Source organism: Tenrec ecaudatus, chromosome 2 (genome assembly GCF_050624435.1).
Source record: "Tenrec ecaudatus isolate mTenEca1 chromosome 2, mTenEca1.hap1, whole genome shotgun sequence".
Lineage (NCBI taxonomy): Eukaryota > Metazoa > Chordata > Mammalia > Afrosoricida > Tenrecidae > Tenrec > Tenrec ecaudatus.
In genome coordinates this window covers 268,610,689-268,627,009 of record NC_134531.1, presented here as the reverse complement: position 1 = coordinate 268,627,009, position 16,321 = coordinate 268,610,689, and the positions used below count along the sequence as shown (strand labels likewise).

Genomic DNA, 16,321 nt, shown 5'->3' with positions numbered 1-16,321 from the left:
AAAACAAAGAAATAAAGAAAAGGAAAGCCTATAAATAGTTAAAGGTCTATTTGTTCACCTTTTGGAGTGTTTTCTGGTTAAGTCTGCTTTCTGGTCTTCCCCTGGGACTTCATTTCTTTGCTCTCCTGCTGCTCTGTTACATGCCCTTAGCATTTTGTCCAGGTGAAGTGAGGTCAGATTTGGCACAATTTCTACACTGTGCCTCCAGGGTTGTCCCTCATAGCAATATGGGTCATTGGGGGATGTTTTGTCTCATGGTGGGACCAGCCCTATGGTTCTCTCTGTGCATTGGATGCTCTGAGCAGGAATTTTTTCCTCGGGACTTAGTGGGCCAGGATGTGTTCCACTCTCTCTCATTCCCTCTTTGTTTGCACCTGTGTGCTCTGATCAGATGTGCCTCTTACTGAGGAAATTTTTGTTCCATCCTGACAGCACATTTATTCTTGGAGGGTAGCAAGAGTTAGCCTATGAGAACTTTTGTTGGGCTAACACCCCCCCTCTAAAAAAATCCACTGTTGTTGAAATGGCTTCCTCTTTTTCAAACTTTTTATAGGATTTCTGAAATTGCAAATCATTATGGGAGTATACAGCCTCATCTTTATCCTGCAACACAGCTGGTGTGTTTAGGCAACTGATTTGTGATTACCAGCTTAATGCCTACCCCATAGTACCACTAGGGATGCTTAAAGGAAAGGGCTGGAAAACTGCCTTCAGGCAAATCTAGATGGAGGTTATGTAGATAAAAAGTAGATTTGCATTTTTCTATATTTTGTTTTATAAAAATTTATATGATCGTGTAGCAAGATTTTGACATGTATATATATATACATATATACATATATGCAAGTTAAGTATATATGTATATTTATGTCCTAAAATACAGAGAAAAACAAATATGAGAGCCTTATACCTTAAGAAAGACCACAGATGCAGATAGGTTAAAATTTAGCATCCTATTATTTGATGTCCCTGGTCAACCATTTACATGTGTTCTAGCATTCTTTGCTATTGGGGTTCTTATCTGTTTTGTTTGTTATTATTACTAATTTTAAGAAATGTTTTTCTGTTTATGAAACCCAAGATAGGTAAATCTTCAGAGAAAGAGCCTGGATTAATGATTCCTTGGGGTATGGCAGGGAAAAGGGGAGCTAATAAGGATGAACACGAGGATGAACAAAATGTTCTAAAACATATTGTAATGATGATGCACAACTCTTCTTGATGTGATTGAGCTATTGCATTCTATGACATATCAATTATATTCTAATTAAACTGTTTGACAAAAATAGAGAAAGCATAGGGAACTTAAAAAATGTGTTTCTTCTTAAAGACATAGTAACTTAATAAAGGATGTATTGCTGCGCAATATTCCTAACTCTACTTATCTTAGAATTTAAAGCACTTCCTTTCATAAGGGAGGATATTGCTCTTGACCTAGTTGAATGCTCCTGGGTACTTTATGTGTGAAATTATCTGATTTATATTTGACGTCATACTGGTCGTTGTATTTTCAGAGACAATTATTGAAAATGATTCCAGGTTAAATAAAACAGAATGACTGACAGATAGATGAATAAAAAGCAACATGATAAAGAAAAAAGATTGAAGTTGTCATCATTGATTTCCCCAGAATCCCCAATCAACCACAAAGAAGAAACCATCAAATAATCAAACACTGTGTTGCATTTGGGCAATTTTGCTTCAGAAAGTTCATTTAAAGTGTTACAAAGACCAGATATCACCTCGAGGACTAAGGTGTACTTGACCCAAGCCAGAATATTGTCAATCACCATGTACACATGCAAAATTTGGAAAATTAATAAGAAAGGCCAAAGAATAATTGATGCCTTTGAATTATGGTGTGGTGGATGAACAAATCTGGCAGAGAAGAAGTACAGTCAGAATGCTTCTTACTAGTTAGGATGTCAAGCTTGGTCTCATGTACTTTTGACATGCTATGAGGAGGAACAAGGTCCCTAAGAAGGAAAAAAGAAATTGTATATATGGGGCTGAGTCAAACCTGGGTTTCTTAAGGGGAAAAAGGAGAATCACTTTCAGCATCAGCCATTGTCCAATTCCTATGAAGCTGAGTTCAGACATGTCTCTACCCTCTAGACCAAACGGAACTCACTGCTATCGAGTTGATTTAGGTTCATAGTGACCCTATAGGACAGGGTAGAACTGCTCCTGTACCTAATTCTCTACAGGAGTAGAAGGTCTCTCCTTTCTACTGAGAAACAGCTGGTAGTTTTGAACTGCTGACCTTGCATTTAACAGTGCAGCATGTAACTCTCTGAAGTTACCAATTCTGACACCAACCGTTGCTCCCTAAGCTCATTCCACTCCTCTGCTGGGTGTGATGATTCAGTGCAAAGGCCACACAGTACTCACAGACAATATTTTTAGTTATGATATTTATTATGGAGGTTAATGGCGTCCTATCTGGATCACAGATGTTCAGAACCCCATTCTTTGGTTGGCATAGCTTCTTCTTAGTTGTGCTTGTATAAAGGCCCTCTCAGGTCTTAGGTCTCTCAGCTGCATGGTCCCTTGGCTTCTGCCCTGTTCAATCAATGTTACAAAGCTCTTATAGTGCTGCCAATAAATACCCCAGTGGTACTCCACTCCACCATAAGCCTCAGGGCAAACGCACTCAATCCTGGCTCCAATTAAGTGACTAGAGGTACCCCGCTCTGAAACCAAATTTCACCCCTGAAGGTACTCAGCTTTACTTCCACCAAAGCCTGGAGAACCCCACTACTCTCTCCTATGCTCTAGCTCTTGGCTTTGCTGGCTCCGCTCCTCTCGCACTCTTCTGATGCCAAAGATTTCCATCCTTAGATTGAGAAGGTTAAATTAATAGGTATTTCAAGGTCCATGGATGTGCTCCACTAGTGGCTCTTTATTTTACATGGTAGCAAGAGTTTCCTTGCTGCTTCGAAGATCACTCATTTAATATCCAGCAGGATGGCAAAACTCTCCAATGCCCATGTTAAATTTCCAAGTTTTAAAATGAAAAGGAACACTGTTAAGACTTGTCAAAACTGAATTCTATCAGCATCTTCCCCACCTTCTCCTTCCCAGGCCCATCAGGAAAACATTATTTGGTGAGAGTAGTTAAAAAGGAGATGGTCAGATGAATCATATGAAAGAATCCATTGAACCACAGACATCATAGTGATAGAGGAGAGGGTCATTGAAGAAGAGGAAGACTCTCAAGAAGATGGATTAACACAATGACTGCAGAAAATAGGCTCACCAATAGCAGTGATTGTGATGATGGTGGCGTTTTAGTCTGTTGCACATAGGATCATTAAGAGTCAGAGCTATCTTAAGGGCACCTAATAATAACAAGGGTGCTGAAATATATACTTTAAAACTTAAAATGATTTCAATCTGGCATATCAGTCATTAGTAAGGTAAACGTTGTTTTTAAATGTGAGGTAGTTAGTTTATTGGGCCAACCTGGCCAATAAACATGTGAGGTTAATTGAAGGGCAGAGGGATAAATGACTCAGTGAGTCTCACCTTTCTAGCTTTCGGGTTGCTTGCTTTGGGATGGTCAAACCAGGGTGCAGCTGCCTTAGCCAGTTCCTGCTTCAGCTGGCAGGGCTCACTTCCTGAAAGACACCCCCAAGGAGAAGCCACATGGACCTACCCTGATGCAGCCCTGGGTGCTGGAGCACTGGTATGGCGACCCCTGCCAGCGCTGAGATGCTTACACGTTCACTGACGGCATTTCTCCTGCAGTCGGCATCATTGCGTATGTTTTGGGAGATAGAGGAGGACTTTGTGGATTGGTGTCAGACATATGGGCTAATATTGGACTTGTGGGCTTGGGCAGCACTGCGTTGGGATGTTTTCTTGATGTGCACGTATCCTTTATATAAAATGTTCTCTTATACGTATGTCTCTGTGGATTTGCTTCTCTAAAGTCTCCAGATAACACAAGTAACACGAAGATGGCTCTTGTTCATAGTGACCTTATATGAAACAGCAGGCAACACCACCTCGTCCTGCGCCATCCACACAATTGCTCTTCTGTTTGAGGACATAGTTGCAGGCACTGTCAGCCAGTTTATTGATAGCCTTCCCCTTTTGTACTGCCCCTTTACTTTACCACGCACAGTGTCCTCCTGGGACAGGTCTCTCTGAACAACACTTCCAAAGGACACAGGAGAGAGTCTCCTCATTCTTGCCGCTAAGGGGCATTCTCGCCGTACATTTCCAAGGCAGATTCATTTGCTCTCGGGGCAGACCATGGTACTTTCAACATATTCTGCAGCAGCAAAGTTCATATACATCAATTTTTCCTCATTTTTCTTATTTAACGTACAACTTTCCCATGTGTATGAGGCGATGGAAAATGACTTGGGTAAGGCACACCTTAGTCCTCAAAGTACCCTCCTTGCTTTTCAACAATAAAGAGGTGTTGTTTAGCAGATTGTGTCATTTCATCTGTTGATTGAGCTTCTATGAGTATTGTTTGTGGACCACAGCAGGATGAACACCTTGGAAATTTCCATCTTCTCTCCATTTATCATGACGTTACCTATTGGTCCATGAGATAGTTAAGGTTTATTGTGCCAACCTGGCCAATAAACACATGGGATTAATTGAAGGGCAGAGAAATAAATGGCTCGGTGAGCCTCGTCAAGCACTGGGTTGGGATGCTTTCTTAATGTACACTTACTGTTTATATAAAACTCTCTCTTATACATATGAGTTTCTGTGGATTTGTTTCCCTAGTTTACACAGAATAACACAGTTCATTTGTAAGACTTGATCTTTATATTGAATTGTAATCCATACTGAAGGCTGCAATCCTTGCCCTTCATCACCAAGTGCTTCAAGTCCTCTGCACTTTCAGCAAGCAAGGCTGTGTCTTCTCCATATGACCGATTGTCAATGAGCCTTCCTCCAATCCTGATGCCTCCTTGTTCTTCATATAATCCCACTTCTCTGATTATTTGTTCAGCATACACATAGAATAAAGACGAGAGGAATGACACGGATGAGTGCCTTTCCCGATTTACAACCATGCAGTCTTCCCTTGTTCTGTTCAAAAGGAATAACTGCCTCTTAACCAAGTCTAAATTCCCCACAAGCACAATTATGCGTTCTGGAATTCCCATTCTTCTCAAGGTTATTAATATTTTGTTTTGAGCTGCACAGTTGTATGCCTTAGCATAGTCAATCAACACAAGTAAATATCTTTATGATATTCTCTGCCAATACCCATCTGACATCAGAAATAATACCCCTTGTTCTCCACCCTCTTTTGACTCAGGGCTGAACCTCTGGCAGCTCCCTGTGAGTACACTACTGCAAACTTTGTTAAATTATCTTCAGCAAAATTTTATTTCATGCGATATTAATGATATGATTCTATAATTTGAGCATCCCATTGGGTCACTTTTCTTTGTCATGGGAACAAATATGGATCTCTTCCAGTCAGTTGGCCAGGTAGGGAGTCTTTTAAATGTCTTAGCATAGAAGAGTGAGTGTTTCATTAGCTTGTTGAAACGTTTCATTTGGTATTTTGTCAACTTGTGGAGCCTTGCTTTAACCTAATTCCTTCAGCGCGGCTTGGTAGCTTAGGTATCATTGACTTTTGATCACATGCTACCTCTTGAAATGGTTGTGTGTTGACCAATTCTTTTTGGTACAGTGTCTCTGTATCTTCTTTCCATATTCTTTTGATACTTAAAGCATTCAATATTTTGAATTTTGAATATTTCAACATAGATGCTTTCAATTTTTAAACTCAATTCTTGAATATTTTAAGATAAAAAGCCTCATTTAAATGAACAACAAATGTATATATATATATTTTTTTTCAATGTCTATAACAAAATTTATCCCTGAGGCTCAGCAGAGAGGAACAGGGCCCATGAGTTACAGTGTCTCTGTGGCAGCCTCTTGGGCCAGTGCCAGTGCCAGCCATGGGTGGGGCAGTCACTGAATTTGACACAGCTGCTGTATATATTATTTTACCTATTTTTCTTGGTGTTGCATTAATTTTCTTAAAAAGCCACATTATTCAAAAATTAGACGAATGTAGTAACTTGCCCAAGGGTTACACTCTACTGGGACTAAACACAAAAATCTAGACTTGTAAGTTAGCCTAATTCAAGGACAATGATTAAATTTGCAAGATATTTTAGAAAATTGACAAAAATAAAGGGAGCTTATTTTGATAGAATCTATAGCAAACAATTGGGGAATGGTTTATGAACCCAAACCAAATGACTGCCATTGAGCTAATTCTGACTCATAGTGAGCCTGTAGAACTACCTTTAGAATTTCTGAGATTTTTAAAATCTTTATGAATGCAAATAGCCTCCTTTTTCTCCTGTGGAGCATCTGCTGTGTGCAACCTGCCGACCTCATGGCTAGCATCTCATTGAACAACGTATGGTGTTTATATTATAGGGCACACCATGGTAAACATACTATTCTACAACTATGTGTCGATTTTGTTAACCATTGTAATTTCCATTTTATACTGAAATGGTATAGCTATAAAAATAGTTAATATACACTCTGCACTCTGCATGGTTGTGGATTTTGCATTAATGCTGAGGTGCCCTATAAAAGCATGAAATAACAATAATAATATTTAATTGATCAAGGATTCCCAAGGGTAGGCGGGTGGGGGAAAAGAGGAGCTGATACCAAGGGCTCAAGTAGAAAGAAAATGTTTTGGAACTATTGATGGCAACATATGTACAAGTGTACACAGTACAATTTAATGATGAATTGTTATAACATTTTAAGAGTCCCCCCCAATAGAATGATTAATAATAAAGAAAAAACTTGCAAGACCAGGTAGAAGGGATTTGAAAAAAAGAATAAAATAAATAACCAATAAGATAAATATTGTTCATGTGTCTGAAGGAGTTGAAATGATATATTTCTACAGTAGTCATGAAGTTGTAGGATGCGATGAAAAGTGTAAGGAAAATGTGGTATAATCGCAATATAAATTTATTGCCTTAGATTACACAGCAAACTCACTAAGCATAATCATATTTCTACGATGCACATGACATTATTATAGGTGCTAAGAAAATTTGTACAAAGTGTTGCTATTAGATGCTGTCAAATTGGTTCTGCTCCAGAGTGTTTTGGGATTAGGATTATTTAGTTGTTATGGATTTAATACATTCCCCACCAGATATGTTTTGGAATGCACCCCTCAACCTATGGAGTCCTTTCAGTTTGGGAATAGGGGTTCATTGCATTGTCATTGATAGCATTGTCATAAGTTGCATAATAACCTAAACACTTGTGAATTTTTAAAAATGGAAATTATACCCAGAAACCAATACCTGACAGGGGTGACAGGTGATAGCTGATGAAGAAAGAGACAGATGAATCTACAAGTCAGAGATCTTCAATGACTGTTGGCTGCAAAGGGCCCAGCAATTTCTCTCTCTGGAGCAATACCTTACGATTGTATTTCTAGCTTTCTGGACTGTGAGGGGTAAAAAAATTATTCTCTAAAGATACGCACTTGTGGCATTTCTGTTATAGTATCCCCAGAAAGCAACAACATTAATATTGCCAGTATCTTTAAGAACTCTGTAATGAACATCAAGGAAATCAACAAAGTTGTACTTAAGTTATCGGTACTTATTGATGAGTAATATTCACATATATTGATAAACAGTAAATATACTTAATAAAATACTCAGCTGACCACGGCTACACCTAGTTGAAGTAGGCATCATTAGGATTAGAAGTGTTAAAATTTTCAGTAAAGGTGTCCACTAAGAGATAAGAAATTGTTTCCAAATATGACAGGCAGAAAAGAGAAATGGGAACATTTTGTGAAAAATCTTCAAAGTACTTGAGAAAATTGGATGGAAAACTCACACAAGAACTGAGTTTTATTAGGGAAGGCAAAAGAAGTTGATAGGGGATTTGAAAATCTGGCCAGGAATTTTAGCATAAAAATTCAGGAAATTGACAGTTTTTCCAAGCTTTGAGGAAGAAGGCATGCAGGTGTGTTTATAGAGGATAAAGCTGCCCATTGTAACATCCTGGATATAAGGACACAAAATAAAAAATAATTAAGTTAAGAAAATTGATATGAATGTCTTCTATAAAATCACTTTCTCTATAATGGGAAGATTCTAAATCCTGACTAACTAAGATTTTAATGGGAATTAGATTGTTGCAGTGACAAGATGTTATTTTTTCACATGAACATATTTTCCACCTATTAACTACAAAAATATTTTCCTTCCACTTTACCACAGTAGCTCATTTTGATTATGTTCAGACCTCAGTGCATCACCTACACCTACCTAACTAATCCGAGTAATTAAAGAAAAATGATGCATGATTCATTTATAGTTAAATGAAATGAATAGAAATCTCACACAGCAGCTGGATTCCCACACTTGGCAGCAGGGCACCATTTGAGAGAGCAATCACCTGCCTTTCCTGTCGGCAAAACACTGCACTGGTCTTTCCAATTTGAGTCCTCTTCAGGATTTCGTATCTTCTCACTTCGTAATGCACATAACGCTAATTCCAGATGGACGGCTTGTCATATGCTATTTTGGGCTGTACTTCAGAATTTTAAAGTGGGAGCCGTTACTCGCCAACTACGAAATGCATTACCTATTGTACAGGTGCGGATGGGTGGTGTAGAGTCAGATGGAAGAAAGCCCGAGGAGCTTACACACCAGCACATCTGCGCAGATACTAAAAAGGTATACGACTGGTAGGTACTCTGGACCTTTCAGAGGAAGAATAGGCAGGATTTCTACTTTTGAGGGACTTCCAATTAAGAGTGGAGATCAAAACAAAATACAGCAAATATTTTAGATAGGAACCATCCTTGCTCATTTACTATGGATATCTGAGTGCTGAGAGAAAGAGAAGAGCTTTAATCTTCTTCTTCTTTTTTTTTTTAAATTTCATCCTTGGCTGCAGATTACTTGTTAGCTCCAAAATGCATTGTGGTGGATTAATTGAGGTTTATAGTGACCATCTAGGACAGAGTAAAACTGTCCCCCTCTTAATCTTCTTCTTAAAGAAACTTATTCTCATATATCTAACTTTGAATGCAAAGCCTTTATTGGGGGTATTAAAAGGAGTGAAGAGGGAAAAGCAAATATTTATATAATCTATATAATTGACTCAGTTGGGGTGAAGTAATAATCTGGAAAGAACTGCAGTGTGAGTTTGGAGAGAGAGATTAGGGATCGGGTGTTTGGGTTTGATATAGGAGAGACAATAGGGAAATTCTGGGATGATGGATTTCATGAAATGACAGTTTAAAGAAGACTGCCTTGTCCTTTGGCTGGAAACCGCAAGATTGGTGGCTTGAATCCTCTAGCTGCTCCAAGAAAGAAAAATGAGGCTACCTCCTCATGTACAAATCTATAGCCTCAAAAGCCTTATCCAGGATATCTGTCAGTTGACTCAATGGCAGTAGATTTTTGTCCCCTCCCTTCTCTTTTGAGATTGATAATTGGAGGAAATGCAGTCGGGATGCTCCAAAGAAGTGAGAATAGTAAGACTCCCTCTCACATACTTCAGACATGCTATCTGGAAGAATCGGTCCTTAGAGAAGGACATCATGATTGATAAAGTAGAGGTTGGCCAAAAAAAGGAAAACCCTCAATTAAATGGATTGAGGCAGTGGCTCTAATAGCGCCAATCGAGTGACGATCATGAGGATGGCGTAGGATTGGGTAGTGCTTTACTCTGCTGTCGGGTTTACTACTCAGTATCTAACAGTAACTGTGATTACTCGTCTGTCAGTCTGTCATACTGTTATGGTTTGTGTGTTGTGATGCTGGAAACTCTATCACCAATATTTCAAATAGCATCAGAGTCACCCCTGGGGAACAGATTCAGCAGAGCTTCTGCAGTAAAAGGAGACTACAAACAAAGGAGAAATAGGCTGGCTGCTTCCGAGGGATTAGCCACTGTAGACCTAATGAATGGCAGCGGAGCATTGTCAGATAGAGTGTAGCAGTAAAACCCTTATGCTACATTTTGTCAAAACTATTCATTTGTTTTTAAATGCTTTCTTAAAAGCAAGGCTAGGAAGTAAGTGTATGACATGGGGTCAGATTACTTTATTCCAACCCTTCTCTTGTAAGGGACCAGCTCTCAGGAGCCTCTTAGGTCGGAACACACTCAAACTATTACGAGGGAAGAGCCGCCTCCTCAAAGCAGAGTCTATTGTAATGACGCGAAGAGAGTGCAGCTTTGGTGTGTGTGTTTGTTGCTAGGGCATGACTTTAAATGAGAAGAAACAATTGAAAGGAAACATTAGTTATAAAAACATTAAGTGTATAAAAAATGAAGAGAGGAAATCACCAATAATAAAATGGAATGCATGAAGATCAATATCCTAAGCTCTAGTGACCTCAGATTAACTGTCACTGGCAATTACGGGTTAGACAATCATGGTTTACACTGCCAAGAACAACACGTTCAAAAAGAGACTAAAGAGAGGAATGGCAAATTCAAGAGCATTTGGTGTCACAAAGAACATTTCAATGTTTTTTCTTGAGGTGCAATGCTATGTGTCTTAGGATACTATCTATACGACTGCAAGGGAGACCAGTTAATAAAATTATTACACTCAAGTGTATGCACCAGTCACTAAAGCTGGATATTAATACATTGAAGACTTCTTCCAACTTCCCTCTGCATTGAACAAACATGCACTCAGGATGCATGATTGTTGATCATTGGAATTTGAAAGTTGGAGAGGAAGGAATAATAGTTGGAAAATATAATTGATAATAGAAAATACAATTGATAATAGAAAGATAATATAATTGATAATAGAAAGATAGCTGAAGATTGATAAGAAAAAGAAGACCGTGGATGAGCTGGTTAGCGTGTCTGAAATGATGGTCTCAAACAACACTTGTGACGATGGGGCAGGACCAGGCAATGTTTTCTTCTGCTATACACCGATGGCCAGGTTCAGTTTCTACTATAACTATTCATTGTATCCCCAGAGCAGCCATAGACAATAATGAGTGGGTGTGGCTCAGTTTCAATAACACTTTTAATACAGTAGGCAGTTGTTTAATTTGGCCCCAGGGTTATAGTTTGCTGATCTCTTGTTTAGACTAACATAAATGTACTATATGGAGCTGAGCACTGATCCAAATGTAATTGAAACATCTATTAAACCTGAATCACTGTTTTTAACCTTTAAAAAAATGGAAGAAGCTTTACATTCATTGACTGGCGACATATGGTTACGATACATACAGTCCTTTAATTTCCTTAATCTTGGGATACTTATGCTACATGTTTTCAAAACTATCCATTTTATTTCAATGCTTTCTTACATGCAAGGCTTGGAAAGTAAGTGTATGACATGGGAGTCGGATTACTTAATTCTAGTCCTTGCCTTGTAACTGACCAACTAGACGATCTCAGCATGTTGTGAGTCTGTTGATGCCTTGAGCTTTCATCAGCAAATTGGAGTTGATAATAATAGTACATACCTTACAGCCATGATATGACAGAGTTGCTGGTTGGATTAAACAATAAACCAAGGTGTATTAATCCTATTAATTTACTTGAGTCATTTAAATGATTGTGATTTGAATCTGTGGCCTATTTCTATATTGTTGAGAAACTGGAATTTAAATGAAAGATTTTAGATTACTTTCTTCAATAGAATTCTTTCCTCATTCACAGTATTTTATCATTTCCTTCAAGACTAATAAAAGGCATTACTATAAAACAAACAACGGTAAGACAGCCAAGTTTAGTTGATAATATTCAAGATCACAGCTGCAAAACAAAACAGACACACAATAGCTTCAGTCTATGGCTTTGGACTCTGTTTGCCTCTACAATCCAAACAGGTCACTCAAGGAGGGAAAGAGCATCAGTGAACCATACTGATGATGGCACCTGGTAGAGGCAACCCAGAAGGTCTCTGTCTACATTGTGCTGCTTGGTTTCATTGCTTGCATGTAGATGCAGCTTAAGTGATGCATATGTCTTATCCTATCAATGCTATTTGTCAAATGTTTACTGGGTTCACTGCACTACAGTTACTGAAAAAGTTACTGAAAAAGAAAGGATTTCTTAGGTTGGAAAACTTGTCTTTTATTTCTATTTTTTTCTAGGATTCACATTAGTAATGTCCTTCTCCGGGGCACATTGTAAAAATAGTCCGTTACTATTTTACAAGATGTCATTAGCATTGGATTGGGATGACTTTGTTGAATAACCAATCCCACTTTTCTCATCATATTCCATATTTATTTTTGCCTTAATCAAAGGCAGGCTCAATTGTTATTGTTGATTTTCAGGATCTTAGAGAGGGAGGGAGGTAGGCTTCATCATTATGTGGACAATAATCAACTCAATATAGAAAAGCACTTGACTAAAGTCATACATGCATAATGTCAGGCCTATTTAATTCAGTGTTATATTAAAAATGTATTGCTATCAAAATGTTAAGTATATGCAAATTTAAAGGAATGATATAATGAATCTCCTATATTCCTATTATCCAGAATTTATGATTTTCAATTTTGTTTTGTTTTTCTAAACTTAGACTAACCACATTCATTGCTTTAAACTCATTCAGCACAGATTAATTATCACATCTCTTCATTTCAATCTCAAGAAAGTGTTCTAGCAATGAATTTTATGCTAATGTTCTCCATATACCTTCTTAATATCTCTTTCCTTCAAATTATTTTGAAGTAAATACCATGTCTTCTTTTATTTTCAAATCGTGTATAAATGTTTTTTTAATAAAAATACACATTCACTCAATTATTGACATGGTTAGATCACAAGGATCAGGTTGTTATAAAAAATAGCATTATGTAAGAAATGGACTCTGTGCCCCATCTTCAGACTCAGTTACAACCCCACACTCTTAGTCATTTACTACTTGTGGGCTACCTGAAGTGCATTTCAGGATCTTAGTATGCATGTGGTATGATATGCCCACCACATCAGTCTGTGGCTTTTTTGTAATTTTGTTATTTGAGAATTGGAGAAGAATTTGCTCCTGTGTGTGACCAAGTAATTTGTATGAGGTTTAAATATGCCAACCTCTGACTTTCATTCTTTATGTTTAAGAGGGATAACAAAGCATTGGAATTGAAAAAGGTGGAGCAACAGAGCAACATGATTATGTCCGAACATTATTTTTAGCTACCAAAGAGAGTAAGTTTCTCTACTATACAATTTCCCGGGTTTTAGAACTGACTTTCCTAGGAATCTAGAGAGACCAGTCTCTAGAAAAGGACACCATTCTTGGTAGAGTAGAGGCACTGAGCAAAGTGGCTGAAACAAGGGTGTCAGGCGTGGGAATCTTGGCGAGGCTAGCACGGGAGTGACTATCCTGTGATTGTTCTGTTGTGCAGAGGGTCCCTATTGGGGTGGAACCAATTACATAGTTGAACCTTTCAAGACCACAGTCATTATGAGTAGTATATTTTAAAAATTCATAGAGTCCAGGTAAATTTCTATGTAAGATATTTTGAACAAATTCTATGTCAGATTTTGCTTATAGTAACAAACGTGTTGATGCTCTTTGAAAAGTAATGAGAGAGAACACAATCCATCAAACACGAGACAAGTAGTCCTATTTATGTGTGTGTATGTGCATGTATCCCGGTGCACGTAAGTGGGATGCATTTATACATATATTGCTAGATAGGGAAATTTATTTAGAGGATTTCCTATAAATTGCTGTTCTTATTAGGTGTCATCAAGTCGGTTCTAATTCAAAAGGACCTATGTACAATGGAGTAAAATGCTGTCCGGTCCTGGCCATCCTCACAACTGTTATGTTTGAGAACATTGTTACAACCCCTGGGTCAATCCACCTCGCTGAATATCTTCCTCTTTTTCTCTGACTTTCTGTTTTCCCACGCGTGACGTCCTTTCCCAAAGACCCATTTCTCCTGATCATTTGCAGTACTTAAACAGACTCACCATGCTGGCTGCTAAAGAGTACTCCAGGTGTATTACTTTAATTACAGAATTGTTTGTCCTTCTGTCAGTCTATAGTACTTTCTGTATTTTTAGCAAACACATTAATTCAAAAGTATTTCTTCTTCTGTCTCCTTATTCATTGTTTAACTTTCACATATAGATGAGACTATGAAAATATCATGACTGGAGTCAAGACCTTCACAGTGCTCCTCAAAGTAATATCCTTGCTCTTCAGCATTTTAAGAGGTCTTATGCAGAAGAGTTTTCAAATGCAGCCTTCTTGGATTTCTTGTTTACTGCTTCCATGAGTATTGAGGTTAGATGTAAGTAAAATCAAACGTGTGACAACTGCAATCTTTGTTTGCTTATCATGATGTCTGTTGATCAAGTTGTGAGGCTCTTGAATTTCTTTACATTGAGGTGCAATTCATTGGAAGTCTACAGTTATTCATCAGCGAAGATGTCAATTCCTGCTCACTTCCAGCAAGCCAAAGTGGGATGATGAAAACTGCAGCTTATTAATAAGCCTTTCTCCAATCTTGCATGATGTCATATTATTATTTTTTCAACAGAGCATTCTGTTGAATGCACTTCATATGAGATGGTACCTGCCCCCCACCCCCAAATGGATTTTTTCCAAAGGTAGGTATTTAATATTTTCCCCAAATTTCCCCCCTCCCCAAAATAACCTTATCACCTTCAAAGTACTTTCCATTGCACTTAATACATTTGTCAATCTGTGATTCCATTTTTTGAAACGTTTTTTAAACTCATCTGTTTGGATGCCTGATAGAACCTCCCTTGTTTATTCTTCACCTCAAATTGCTGTCCTTTCATGTACCTCTGCATTCATGGAAACAAAAGCACAGGACGAGGCCAAGTGAGTCAGGTGCATGAGGCAAGATAGGCAAACTGTTTTTGTCTAAAAATTGGCACTCCGAGATGGCTATATGAGCAGGTGCATTGTGATGGTGGCCAAACCAGTCCCCTGTCTGCTACAAACCAGGCCCTTTTTTCTCACACTGTTACATTATCTTTTCAGAACCTCTAAATAGAAAACTCCATTAACAGTCTGACCTGCTGGAAACAACTGCAAATGCACTACAAGTCAACATTTTTGTTGCAAATCATTGACGTGTCCATTTGTTCAGGGAATTGACAGAAATCAAGAGAGCGATTTGTCGACATTTCACCTTTTGTTTGAAACGAGAAAACCACTAGTATTCTTGAGTTTTTTACATAGTACTGACCTTGTAAGCTGTGTTCAACATCACAACAGTTTCTGTGGCATTTTTTCCAGAGCAGGAAACAAAATTTCACAGCCACATACTGTTTTCTTAATACGGTCATCACAAAAAACAATTTAAACTGAAAAATTTACTGTGATCAGAGATCTTTCCCAGGCAACACTGCTGAGTACATTAACTCAGAGGGAGTTGCTGGATGCTCAACTAGAGGGAAATATGTGTACTACAAAAGCTCTGCTCTGCCCAGCACAATTCATTTTTTGGGTTTTTTTTGGTGGGGGAGGGGGAGTTGGTAGTAACATAATCTGGTGTCAACTTGTGAAGGGGTGGATTCTGGCTTGTCACTCAGACAGCAGCTTGATGACCTCATTTGGAGGTTCCATGGAGATAAATAGCTCATTGGAGGCCAGATACATACTCTCTCTGCTTCAATATTCCGGATGACAAGCCACATGGAAACTAGAGCCCTATAGCTGGAGTAGTCAGCTTCTATCACCACTGGATGGCGCCACAAGACTTTCCACCCACTGGCCTGTGATCTTCCTACATTCAGTGTCTTCACATATGTTGCATGAGTCTAAAGAGGAATTTGCAGACTGGTATTGGACAGACTGGCTAATATTGGCCTCATGGACTTGATCTGGAATGGAATAGGATGTTTTCTTAATATATAATTACTCTTTATATAAAGCTCTTGTACACATATGAGTGCCACTGAATCTGTTTCTCCAGTCAACCCATACTAACAGAGGAGAGTACCCTCTAGCATAGTTAATTTCACAAAATATTTTCTCAACAAGCAGATTAAACAAATATGGTGAAAGAATACAACCTCAATACACAACTTTTCTGGGTATAAATCATGCAGTTTTCTTTTTCTGTTCCAGGAACTGCTGCTTGGTCCATGTTCAGGTTCTGCATCTGTACATGGAAATGTTGTTCTGACTTTCCCATTTTTCTCAATGTGATAGAGTCCATTCCCCCTTTTTCTTTCTTTCTTTTTTTTAAAATACAGTCAAATGTCCTTGCATAGTGAGTAAAACTCATAACATTCTTAGTATTCTATGCTTCCAGCTAAGGTCTATCTGACATCAGCAACAAAATCCATTGTG

General features: G+C 38.2%; 1 pseudogene; it reads right to left on the bottom strand.

The window, feature by feature from the left end:
- Positions 1–5,840: 5,840 nt before the first annotated feature.
- LOC142442136 (small nucleolar RNA SNORA5) lies at positions 5,841–5,981 on the bottom strand (annotated as a pseudogene).
- Between the last annotated feature and the right edge of the window lie 10,340 nt (positions 5,982–16,321).